Source organism: Ctenocephalides felis, unplaced genomic scaffold (assembly GCF_003426905.1).
Source record: "Ctenocephalides felis isolate EL2017-DRISC unplaced genomic scaffold, ASM342690v1 CF-g0.4_SCAFFOLD_00845, whole genome shotgun sequence".
NCBI classification, from domain to species: domain Eukaryota; kingdom Metazoa; phylum Arthropoda; class Insecta; order Siphonaptera; family Pulicidae; genus Ctenocephalides; species Ctenocephalides felis.
Window position 1 is genome coordinate 50210972 of NW_020536999.1, and position 14969 is coordinate 50225940.

Here is a 14969-nt window from a genome sequence, read left to right on the forward strand (position 1 = left end):
GCAGTAGTCATTTGAAGACATCTTGCGTAGAAATCGTTACGAAGTCCTATTAAAACGAGACGTGTTCAAAAGTCGAAATTCGCGATCTTCCCTTATGTTTCCCTTACACCAGGAGAGTTTCTTTAATGTCTTTGTTGTTTCGGCTACACTTCTAATCGCATCAGGAATACCTGGTGCGTGTTAAGGAAACGACCCCCAAAACACGGAATAAAGGCGCTCAGAAATGCTTATTGTTGATAAAAGAACAACTGAGGTAATATTTGTCCTCTACTATAATATTATATTACTAAAATAAATTCTGCTTGTTAATGATTTGTGCGAATAAAATGTTTACATTACTGATGAGCAATGAAGAGGATTATCCAAGTATAGATGTATATTTGATTGGTACAAAAGTACCAATCAAGTACCAACTCAAAGTACAAAAATCTCATTACAAATTTCGGTGTACTAAACAAACTTCTGGAAATTATTATTTGATTGATAAACATAGGATAGGGCGGTGCACAAAGGTCCAATTAGACTTTGACCAATTATTTCTGAAACCAATTATACCATAACCAAATATAACACAACAAATAATACATATCAAACAAACAACTATTTGACAATGTTCATCATTGTAGAAATGTGTTATCTCTGCTGTTTCTCAAAAATTTGTCACTTGGTTCTTTTTACCCCATAGACGGGGTAAAATGGAACGAGCAGGGAACACATAGGTTCAACGTCCTAATTTGAATTTTAAAGCAATTTTACTAAATAATGTTTACATTATTTAACTAACGAAAAATATAAATTTCATAGGCACATTTTTACAGATATAACACTGTATATAACCTTGATCTGGTATTTTGTCAGCAAAATTTATCAGCAAAAATGAAATAACTCTTTAATTCGTTTATATCTTGTAAAATTGATTTAACTTAATTTACATTAATATTTACTATTTTCTATTTTTTGCAACTTTGCTGGATTAAAGGTTCAGCTGGTCTTTTTTACCCTACCCACGTGTGAGCTTTTATAGAGGTTATATATAAAAAACTGTTCAATTCAACTTCAAATTAACAATACATCATATAAAACAATTAAACAACGTAAACTTAGAATTTATATTAAAGACTCGTAAACTAAACAACAGTGCTCACAACGAAAAGTGAAAAACTAACAACACAGAAAATGCTTCTTACGCATTTCCAAACATTGCCGTTTATCTCAAGATAGCAAAGTTGTAAGAATCAAGGTGATAGCAAGTTGTACATTTTTTCCCCTCTACTTTCAAATATGGTTTTAAAAAATTCCTAACTTTACTTGTTTTCGAGATATCGCTGGTGAACCTTCGTAGATGATTTCATTTTCAAAATTTGAGAAAAGACCATAGTTATCCCTAAACCCCCGAAATGTATAAAGATTTTTCGTTTGATAAGCGCGGACAATTCTCTGCAAATTGTCGTCGATTTGTTTGGCTGAAGCACAAACCACGAAGGTAAGACAGGCTATACATTACACTCAGACATTGCGTTGCAGTTCAAATTACACTACTGAAAAAACATATATTTATTTACTATTTATTACATATGTTGTTTGTACAATTAGTCTAGGAGGTAGCAACCGTCCCGTGTAAAAGCTCAATGGCATGAAGTTTGTCACCTCATGGCCAATATAATAAGACGAAAATACGTCCGGGCACAGGTTGATTTATTGAATAATGATTCTTTCTATATTAATGGGTTGATTCATTGTTAACCCTTACCACTCGGATGCCGCCGCTCCGGCATTCGAAATATTATATTAACTTTGGAAATCGCGGGTGGAAAGAGTTAATATTCTTCGAATTCATTATTAATTAACCTATATCACGTTTTCTTATGTTATATCTTATTTACCGTAAAAAATCTACTACTATAGTAGTAGTAAAAAATTGAGTTATTACACAACGTAATCATGTATAAACAAATATATCATATGGTATGTAACATATCACGTAAATCATGAAGCTTATGAATATAAAATAACAATAGAGAGCAAACCTTTTTCTTAACCAAAACTAAATCAAACTAAGCGATCACTTTCCTTCTTATAATTATTAAGACCATCACGATTAGTGTTCTTATAAAGTTCTTCTTTAAAATCAGCCAAAAAAATAAATAAATATTATCAGTGTATTAATCAGTTAAAATATTACTGACAAAAATTTACTTTTCCCAAAAAACAATGGTTTCGTCAATGCAAGTAAATTTCTCGAATCATTCAAGTCGGATGCTTCGTTCTCCCAAAAACTACAATTTTTTGCACATTCAGCTTCTGATCTCCAAAACGACTAGAGCCTTTTATTGTTGAAAATTTATTCTTCATTTGTTTTCGAGGTATCGGTGGTGGACCTCTTTACTCGTGGACCTTTAATCCCCGTTCCTCAATTCAGTTCAATTTCAATGCAACTATTTTTTCTCATACATTTTATTGTATTGCGTAAATTCTTACGACTTTTATATTTCAGTATTTAAATTTTATCCAATAATAAAGGCAAGTTGTTGATTTCTACAAATCTTTTTACATCTACAAGTATTTTTTAAGTAATTCTTAAGTGACGCAGGTCGTATGAAAGCATTTAAAATATCTGCTATTTTAAAATCCATTATTTTAAAGATTTATGACTGTTTCAGCACGACATTTTCTACAATGTTTCTAGACGTGTTCGTACAAGCAAAATGCTTTTATGATAAAAATTTATTAGCATAATTCACGCTATCAGCACGTTTTATTATAATAGAGGACAGGTGATATATCGTCGGTTCTGATATTACGTTTTATCCTTGTGTAAGTACTCTTGATATCTGTAATGGTAGATATTTTTTATATTTTATGAAAATGGAAAATTATACAAATATTCTCTAAATGATACATTTTAATGCAATTAAGGATTACATTAAATGTAATAAAGAATAAATTAAATGCAATGAATCATAGTAAAGTAACAAATATCAGTCATGAGTCATAATTATAAATAACAGGAAGGATTAGCAATAATTATTCCTATCTAAAGTTTCTTTGTATATTCGAATGAGATTTTTGCTTTTTTTCAGCAAAAAATACTAGGAGCTTTCAAAATTAATTGGTAAGTGTGCCCATTATTCTAAACTTTGTTGAATCAAAAAAAATTTTTTTTCGTAGGCTTTTAATATTTTATGATGTTAGTTTACAATCCAATTCAATTTGCTAATTTTATGTTTTTTCGATGTTTCGAATCTGAAATTTAAAATGAAGTTCAAAATAAACGGCAATTAAAAGGGTGTTACTGATTTAAAATATTTGAAGAGCTATTCAATTAAACTCTCGTAGAAGAGTTTTGGCAGACGATCAGCAGAGCCGTTTTTATATTTAACATATTGTTCGAAAAATATCAGTTGGGAATCATGCTGACTAGTTCTCTGGTGAACATCGAAAATTTGGCCATTTCTTCATAATTAATTGCTGAAAAAAATATATTTTTGGGTATTTGGTTAAAAAGTAAATAAACAAATGGGTTAAAATTATATTTTTTTAATTTTTTTTAAATGATATTAGAAACTGCTTGTAAATTTTTATTATGTTCAGTTATATTGGTCGTGCAATTGTATAGAATTACTACCAAAGTACATGATTTTTAAAATAGTTTTTTTATTATTTTGGATTCTTTAAGAAATTTGAGTTCTAGTTCAGAAATTTTTGATGGTGTTCTAAAATACTATTACAGAAGCTGTTTCCAAAATACTCTTTTCCAAAATAAACTAACAATTTTGAAATTATATCAAAAAATAACGAAGAAATAATCATTTACATTCATTTTCATTTTATAGTTTGCTAATTAAATTATAATATCAGTTGAATATTTAAAAAATTAAATAAAAAAATTACGGGTTGTGCAAGAATTCTCTTTTATTAAAACGGGGGGGGGGGGGTATGTAAGGCGTAGAACCTCAAGGTTGGAAACCACTGAATTCAAATTTAAATGAATGACAAACATCATTCTGGCATAAATTTTCATTCAACCTTTCTACCACGACTTTCTGCTTCATCATAAATCGTTTTATACCAATCAGCTGTAAAAATTTTATCAATTACTCCTGGAAAATTATCTTGAAAAATCAGGAAAGCATTAAATATTTCTTGGTATGTCATCATGCTGGGATCTCGTTTCGATCGGAATTCGAACACTTGAAGACGAGATAAATATCGAATGGAACTAAATGAGGTGTTATCAATCCTATAGAATTTCATTAGAACGTCCTGGAAAATGCAATGGAAACGCAGCGAAAGGAATTTAATAGTGAAAGGCGGAAATAAGAGTGATTACTTTAAAGATAATGGCTATAAATTACGTAGTACCTACTACAATCTGTTCAGATTTCTACCTAGTGTCCATTTGCCAATAGACTTAGGGAAACGATTAAAAAATTAAAACATTAGTTGTTTAGTTTAGGTACTTTTTGCTATAGTGCTACGCAGTATTCGTTTTCTAACTTCGCGTATGGTAAGTTATCGTAATCATCCAAAAATCGAGAATGAATTTTTTACATATTTTCATGTTTCAGAGGTTTTTGAACATTTTAGCATACCTCACCAACATTCGATTCCTAGACTGATAGAGATGTTCTGATTACTTTTGAAAAACAAGTGAAGAATAAATTTTTAACAATATTTAACAGTAGAAGGAAAAAAATGTATAACCATCTATCACCTTTATCTGCGATCAGAAGATAATCAGAAATGGTTGAAAATCTATATCAAATGTACTTTCTTTCATTGTTAGTTTTTTTAGTTGTGAGTACTGTTGTTTAGTTCACTACACCTCAATATAATTTTTAAATATACGTTACTTAATTGTTTCCTGAGATGTATTGTTAATTTTAAGTTAGATTCTACAGTTTTTTATATAACCTCTATAAGAACTAACACGCGGGTTGGGTGAAAAGGACCAGCTGTACCTTTACCCTGACAAATAATAATAAAACATAGTAAATAAAAATGTAAATTAAGTTAGAAAAAGCAATTTAACAAGAGATAAATTAAATAAATAAGATAAATAAATTATTTCACCTCTGCTAGTAAATATTTATAACAAAATAAAAGATCAAGGTTATATACAGTTATTCAAGACATATACAGTTATCTCTGAAAAAATGTACCCATGAAGTTAATATTTTGCATTGTTTGAATAATTTAACCATTATTTAGTAAAATCTCTTTAAAATAAAAAATAAGACATTTAACCATATGTGGTAAATAGGACCAAAAGACAAATTTCTGAGAAACTATAGAAAAACACATTTAATACATATGTATAAATTAAATCTGTTATTATATATATTATATTGATGTTCAAAAAATATTTCTTTAAAATAAATTGTATGTTTAAAAATAAGAAAAGGTTGTCGGTAATGTTTTTGACATCTGTTCTCGTATTATTAAATATACTTAATATATGCATTAGAATTTTCATATATATTGGTATGAATGGATGAGAGCAGTAGTCAAGTTGAAGCATCCATCATCGACTTTTGATAGAAAAGAAAATTGAGTCGAAAGACATTTGAGCATGACGAGAGGTACTTGTGGAATAATATCTAAGAGCACTGTGTGCGATCAATAGGAAAAATTTATTATCTAGTAGTTCAGGTGATATAGAAAAAAATCAAATATAAAAAAACCTTGTATTAGTTTTACTTTCTTGCATTCGGTTTTTTCTTCGAAAATGGGGTGTGCTTATAGACGCAATGGAGACCGAAAGTAAATTCTGTCAGCTTACTGAAAACAATAAATTCTACAGAGGATAAGTTTCAAGCAAGGCTCTTTCATCGTCAGAATAAAGAAAAATTTGCCTGAAGAAACACATATATTTAAGAGGATAAGTAGAGAAATAGAATAATATTCATATTCAAATATAGTATCAATGATAGTTGAATTTGTTAATATTTTGGTGATACTCTGAACAAAGAATCTATAAATGTAGTTGTAATAATTGTGCTTCATATATTCTATGACTTAATTTAAAATGAAAATCATTCTCAATTTTTAAAAACTGATCAGGAATTGAAAAATGCCATAAATTTTATTCTATAGCAAGACAATTATTAAATATGAATTAAATAAATTTAACTTTATAATATTTAATTTTTATATTATTTAATATTTATAATAAATTATATTAAAACTTAGTTGAAAGGACATCTCAACGAGTAAAATAAGCATGTTTAAGTCGAACTGCAATAGAATGACAAATGTCTTATCCACTTCCTTAATTTTAAAAAGAATTGAATCTATAAATTGTTCGAATAGATCATAATAAATAAGTTTTCAAACTTTTTCGGTTATCGACCCTTTGGGATTTGCCATGGACCATCTATTTACCCAATATCAATTTTTTTAATAAAACTGTACAAAAAGCAACTACTTACACATTTTTATGAAAAAAAAATTGAAATATTTGATAAACGATTCATATTGTGGTCAATTATGAAGCCTATTATTGATTAGTTATGATGAATTGATCATGATAAATAATCAATTATTAAACTAGTGGAGCATAGCATTGTGCCTTAATGCAAATTGCTGGAACTTCTCGTCAAATAATATTTTTTGAAAACTTAGGAAAATTCTTCAAATTCTTGGGAATTTTTAAATTTTTGAAAGAAATTGATTTATTTGAAAAATTTGATTTTTTTTATATTTCAAATTTTATTATAGTTTGAAAAATCTGCATTTTCGATTTTTTTGCAAAAAAATAATCAATTAATGAAAATTTCTTACTGTCTTCAAATAGACTGTATATGAATACTGCGATCTGAATTTTGATCGCAAATATCTTGCTCAGCCGATTGTAATTGTACCAGCTCCTCAACTGCTTTGCCAAACAAACGAATATATCTTGAAAATACATTTTTATTTACCTTATGAACGTAAAATATCGTTCAGTTTACTGGGTGCTGCGGCTATGAGAGTATCGATGCATTTTTTTTCTAAAAGACTGTATTTGTTAGCGTAATATTTCCTTTTTTGCTGCCTTTATCCGCCGCCGGATCGGCAAATGGAAATCCCGAATGCTCGTTTCCATACATTGAATAGGGTATTCGTTAAAGATTTATACGTTGCGGTATGTTCAGAAATAATTGAAGCTCTATTCAATTTTTCCATGGTTCTCGAGCAGAATATTTCTTATATAAATAATATCTAAGCAAATATGTATCTTTATTATTTTGAGATTGTACGGATTCTCCATGTCTGTCGGTATGCAAAGTCGATTCTTTATTTACATTTTGCATTCGAAAATGAAATTATTTTGAGATTTTGCGAGGATAAAGATATAAATAAATATTTTTGCGTATTTCGTATTGTTATATTTTGGTTAGTTGCTATATGAATAAAAGATTCAATTTTAATATTTACTTCACATCTCGAAATTTGCTTTAGCCAAAAACGTATAATATATTTTGTACAATTTTCAGCTCTCTCCTTACCTAATGTTATCTTATGACCATAAATAATGTTTAGAAGAGCTAAATTAATTATAATGGATTTAAAAATAATTATTCAAAATAAGAAAAATAATCTATAATAATAAATGCAATTTATAAAAATTTATAATTCCAATAAAAAAAACTTAGAGCAATTTACAAAAAAAAATCTAATGATTACCTTTGGTCAGTTTCCGAATATTGAATTTAAATTTTTAATTAATTATAATACTTTATGTATTATATAAAATTTTATATTGGCTTATTTTCAACATTCTGGAATAAAAACGAGTGCAATTGGTTTTATAAAAATAATAAATGCAATTTATTAAGCATGACAAAAAATTATTTTTTCAATAATATCAATTACACCAATAATTCAATATTTTCCGAATGTTTTAAATTTCTTAACAAAAGTAATAAAAACCCATCAGCAGTAAAAACTCAAATTATAGTAACAAGAATTGGAGAAAAAACTAGCAATGATTGCTGTCTATGAGTTTTTCAACAATTAATTAGAAATTTTAATGCATTATAATGCTATTGTCTTAAAACAAGAGACTATGAAGACAACATTTTAACATTCTGCCAATTCTTTAAAGTGCAAGAAAAAAGAAAGTAATCGTTGTGTTATAAATAATAAATAATGCAATTTACGAGGGATGACAAAGAACAATTCTTTATCAATATTAATTACCCCAATGGCTTAAATTTGGTTTTTCAATAGACTAGTCCTAATGAAAGAGATTTGGTAATATATCTAGGTTAGCTAATTTAGATGGCTTAATTTGAAAACTGCATAGAGTTAAAGTAGCTACGTCAGGCATAATTTATTTGTGAGAATATTGAGGATAATCAATTTTCGGCCATGCAATATGAATATTTGAATGATTTCTGAAACATTATATTATTTTGAATAATTTCTAATAACAAAATAAGGAAAGATCATCGAGAAATACATTATTAACCACTATGCGAAAAATCTTTATTATATCTCATTTTTAGGATTTTCCATCAAATTCAAAGAGAACTTAAAAGAAAACTTGCAATCAATCTGGACAACAATCGCATTGAAGAAAGAACCATAGATAAACAAGTATAAAGAGAAGTATTTTTGACCATTTTTTAATTTGTTTTTTATATTTATCACTCTATCATTTTAGAGTTATCACTCCTATACAGCTCCTCCCTCGGAGTGAATTAGAGCGGAGTTGTCCCACAGGATTTGTCATATCCGACTTCCCTGAATTGATACTGAATCTATTAACATGTGCAGATATTTGCTTGAGATTTTTTACTAATACAAAGATTGGTCGAAAGAAGTGGCCTTTTTCTCGCCTCACAGCCAGTTTTAGGACCTTTCAGGAGGTATATAATATCTCAAGATAATGATATTTTGTATTCTATATTTTGTATACGATAATGTTTGTCCGTGAATGATCTCTTTCAATGGTATACAACCAGCTAAAAAATATTTAGTGTTATTATATAACTTTTACACAATTATGATTTTATAATTTTTTAAAAGTAATAGTATGCTAATAAAACTACCTGATGTATAATTAATTCTTGAAAAGGAGATGATAAAAGAATGTGAGGTATTATTACTTTGTTAAAAATATTATATACAAAGATTTGTTCTTATTTGTAAACTATTTCCAAAGTTTTAATAAATTCTTGGATATGTTAACAACACACTAAAGAACACATTTGTGTCAAGTATTATATTTCAAAATTGTCGGAGTTGTGGAGTTGTTAAGTAGATATAACTCTTCCCTGAAGCGGAATCAAATCCTAACCGATCCGGCTTCGGATATGATAAGCCGATCTCTATTACGTATAGTTAGCGCCGAATTTGGCCCCACACATTTATCTCGAGAATGAAAAGAGCAAGAAAAAAATCGTTTACATCAATTGGCAGCAAAAAAATCATCAAAAAATCAGATCATATCAGTTTTGCAATTTCCACCATTGCGGTGCTAATTTTAAGTATACACACGTCATAATTAAGATATAAGAACTATTGAACAGTAAGGAAACCATGTGATGTTATAAAATCATTAGGTTGCTTTAACGTAGACCACCCACCATAGTAATAATAATCGACAAAGAGCATAGACAAATATATAAATATTAATATCCTTTTTCACGTTGCACCTGTTTGTATTACATAAAATTGTATTATATTGTATCGTTGCGAATTTCTTTCTGTACATATGTGTCATGCATATTCTTTTCGAAATAATATTATTACCAGCAATGTATTTTGCATAAAGAGTTGACACATTCATCTATCCTCCTGGTAGCAACATATGTTGGATGTTCGACGCACTATGCGACTATGCGAGGCGGTCTTTCCTGTTACGTATTTGTGACATGTAATGCTTTTTGCAGAACGAAAATGCGGCTTCGACGAAAACGTATTAGAGAAATGGAATTTTACATTGAGCCGGAATGAGATATTGGTTACACGCTAAAAGCTTATCCAAACTAGATCTGGAAATATTCGAAGAATATAGAGTTTTTATGAACTAAATATTTTATGTGTTGCCGGAGAATACTATATTGGTAGACTCAAAATCATGCAACCTAGATGCTACATGCCTAAATTAAAATGTAATAGATCGAAAACACTAAATTCACTTGGTTAACTTCCCGTAGAGTAAGTTATAGTAATCGCAAAAAAATCGAAAATGCATTTTTTATATATTTTCACGTTTAAAATGCTTCAGAATAGTTTGGCAAACCACCGAAAAAAATTAATGTATGTGTGTATGCGTGTGCAGATACAAATTTACTTCGACGAATTCCAGAACACGATAACCGATTTGAATGATTCAAAAAACATTGGATTTTTATTGATAGAGAACAATATTTGCAATACTTAAAGAAAAAACAATAGGCTGTCGAATAACGCTAATTAGAAAGTTTTTTTTTTAATTTCAATAATTATTACAAGTGTTACATTATTAACATCTAGTAATATTGATAAATAATAACGTAAATTTAAATAAATAAAAGTGCAAAGGATAACAATTAGAAAGTGGTCCAACTAAACGCACTACCCGAAACCATCAATTGAAAAATTATTTTGTCTTTTTCAGCTGATAATTTTCAGCGATTTTTTGGCATCGTTTGTTTTACATAATGTGGTCTGAGTCAATGTGAATAGAACCACGTAAAAAATTTTTTGATATCTTTTATGATTACGCCAAAAAGTGAGTTTGAAAAAAGGGGTCACTTTGGCATATTTTCAATGATATCCCGGCCATAAAATGAGGTACTAAGTTGAAAATTGGTATATCGGTTTTTATCAAATAGACCTATAAAATGGCGTATAAATTATTTAAATAGGGTGAGGCCGATTCTGTATGGCAATGCGCCCATACCCTTTACTTCCCAGCATAGTCTTTCAGTAAAACTACTCAAAATAACTTGAAAATAATTTCAAAATTTATCTGCTAGAAATTTTTAGGATATTTAGCTGTCCTATTAAATTTATTATTTTCAATAATAATTCTAATGAATTTGCTAACGGTTTTTATACACTATATTTTATATAATGAAGTTTCAAAGGTGAAGAAAATTCAGAAGAAAGAATTGCAATTTTTAACAAACTATATAAAGAATGTAATAAATTTTTACTCAAATATTAAAAAAAAGATCACGATCTATAAATGGTACTTGATATTACCTTTTGACTTTAATCTGAAGCAATTTAGAATTCATATTTCACCATGCATTTATGCAAAGCAATATTAAATCAAACTTTTATTCTGTAGTAGTTTGTTGTTTAATTTTCTTTACTGCATTTTATTAAAAACTTTTCTCATAACAATTCTCATATACAAGAGATGTGACCAGAGAAAAGATTCTATGTCGCGTATATGCAACGGCTATTATATTTGCAAGTTGAATAATTTTGAAGTACTTGCCTTTTTATTATATTTTTTTAAAGTTTTATAATCTTATCTTTTGCTTTTACACTTCTCTAAAACTCATATTTGAAGAACATAAGCGTTGAGAATCATATTAGAATTTGAACTAACAAAAAACTATGAATATAACTTTTTATTAATGAGAATAGTGATATACAAGACATATATATTATAAATAAATTTTATTTCTTACTTTATTCTTATATTTTTTTATTTTTTATATTACTTCAAAATATAACAGAACCAATGAATCAAAATACTAGAAAGTCCAATATTATTACTTTTTAATATTACTATGGAACCAGCAAATTCTGTAAGAAATTACATATATTTGTTTACATACATCCAAGTTATTTTTTCATTTTTTCTTAATAAAATAATCTTTCAATATTTTCAATAAAATATTAATTCTTCAATGATTGGAATTCTACCCCTTGTCAAAGACCATATATGAAATATAAGATATTTTGCATAAACGTAAGGAGCTTTTCTTGTAAATTTTAGTAAAAATCTCACGTAATGTGACCAACTAATGGATTTTTTACATCTCTCCGGAATAGTAAAACCATTTGATTTTTAAATGTGCCCGGGGACAGACGTGTAAAGCATAATTTATTGCCGAATATTATATATATATATATATATATATATATATATATATATATATATACATGTTAGGTTTGAAAATCGGACGTTACATCATTAATAAAATATGAATTTAAATTTAATTTTTTCATTTAAAATAATTTCATACGTTTCGACTAGCATTTTAGCCTTCATTCTGTGGAATATACTGTCAACTATAATAATTAAACTAAATAAATAATTTATAACATTTTAGAAATAAAAATAACAATAATAATAAACTAATTTAAATACACTCACAATTTAGTATTCTTAATTAATGAAAACACCAAAACTTCATGGTAAAATATATATATTTTGATATACAACTAACCATATAAATAAACTTTTATAATATTTATTAAGTTAACGAAACTGTGCACTGACTGTTCTGGATTTGGGATAAAAATGTGGCATTTAAAAAAAAGTATAATAGTCATAAAGGTTACATATGCGTTCGAGAATTTGTGAGAATTACAATAACAATTTTATGTATATTTTTTAATTTTGATATGCTATTCAATTTGTATTTGTTTTGTTCAGAGATGTTTAGTCTTTTTTTGTTTGTTAAGAAACTTGTTGCACTATAATTGGATAAATACACACCTTCAACAATCCTTCTTACAAATAAATTTCTTTCGAAGTGTAAAATTCTAGGGTTGAAATAAAATCTAGGGTATGGGTTAAATTAATTATATGTTCTATTATCATAGTTTTAAATTATCTACTGTTTTTTTTTTTAATTATTTTTGTGATAATGTTGGCGTTTACGAAAATTTTGGCTTGTATCGCCTATGTAAATAAGTTCGCAGTCTGACCAGTTTATCTGGTAATCTAAGTTTTTGATGCAATGTGAATCAAATTTTGATTTGACTTAACTAAAAATGGAGGTGAGGGTGTTATCGCAATTACATGCCATTAATAGTTGAAACATTTTTTTCCAAGTTTTGCAACTCTTACAGTATTTAACAATACCAAACAATGTATATTATATTTATCGGACAAAACATTACCGTGGTACGACTTAGGCGTTGATACGACTTGGGCAACTTTATCCTAATATTGTTTATGCATAGTCATATATCACCCATACGAATGTTCCGTAATATATATGCACGTAATATGGAAAACCTATATATATTTTATAATTGCAAAGCAATTTTAATTTTAAATTTTTTTATAATTTTTTTACAATTTTTCGGAAATTCTTGAGATATCAAATTTCTTAATAGTTTATCTTGAAATATTTTTTGATATTTCCTGTAAATTCAACTATCTATTTTCTATTATAATAATTTGCATAAATATTTCTCATCCGATTCCTTAGGCATAGATTTGGATCTACACGTGTGTGAAGTATTGTTCTTATTTCTGGAATCCTTGCCTGTTGATAATTGGATTTCAGCAAGGGTTGGCTCTCATAATAAATCGGATGAGCACATATCGCGCTTCCCTTCACCGAAACATCCACAGGGAAAACATGATTGAATCCTTGTTTCATTGAATATGTCTCATGGACCAGTAGACAGGGAGTCGAGGTAAGATAATATTAATAGTCAATAAATAGAGATATTTGTCTAAAAAACCAAAGTCTAAAAAAATAAATAATAAATATGCACCAGAAATTGCATCAGTACTAAACAAAAAATGGCTTTATTATATATTTTAGCATTAAACTCCTTCTTCAATTCTCTTACTTTCATCATAGCGATTTGTGGTTTGGAGTACAAAGTCATTTACTTTCTCTTTTCAATAATTTTACAAAATGAATTACTTAATCAGATTATTAACGAGAGAAATTGAAGTAAAAATATTTACATATATGAATATAATAGAATAGAACTCGTGAAGTTTAAACTTACATAATTAAGAATTATTATTGAGATCAGATATTCACCAACTAAATAAGTTGACATCAACTTTAATACTTTTAGGTCGTTCTGGCGGATATAAATAAACTAGTATCAGTTAAGGTTAGAATTTTGAGTCCTGTACAGAAACTTGTTAGGTTCATATTTGCTAACCAGATAGTTCTCCTTGAATAACCAATTAAAATACTGCTCATATTATATTCTGCATAGGCAGTAGGATATCATATAATCATCATAAATAATAATATAACTATCACCATAATAATGTAACTAGAAGCATGTGATATCATGCATTTCTTATGACTTACAATTTCATAAAAAAACACAATTTTTATATTATTTTAGAGTAAAATTTGGGAAGTGAATACTCAAATTAATTGCACCAAAATTCGTAGAATCATTGCTTTTAAAATCTCTCTATTTTTTGGAATGACTGAATGCGTGCATTGAATTTTAAAATTTAGTGATAAAATGTATATTTATCATCAAATCATTATCAGTATCATCAAAAATATCTACTAAAAATCTGAGAATTTATGTGCATACTTCAAATACTCGATTTTGAATCTAACATGAAAGTTTTAGACAATTTTTCATAGTGGTTCAAATAGTAGGGCCTGGTTTTATAAAAGCCAATGGAACTCTATAAGCAAAAAATTTAATGGAGTGTGTAATGGATGTTTTTAATCACATCAATTCTCATTTGTTTATAATATTTTAATGAGTCTGTTTATTCGATGAACTTTATTAGACCGCAAAGTTTTATCAAGATCCCAAAAGGGTAAACCTGTGGTTATCCTTGTTATTTAGTTAGAGCTTATTATCATACTAAATCCCATAATTCAATCTGGGTACAAACAAATAATTTTTAAGGTCGATCTCACCTGAAGATATACTGAAGTAAAAACATATGAAAAATTATTAATGTAATGTCAATAACCATACTTCGTTAATTCAGTCAATCTATTTAAGATACCTTAAAGCAGAAATAATGTAATTTCCATTATTTATAGGCATTTTTTTAGAGAGACTTCCTCGGTTACTTAATT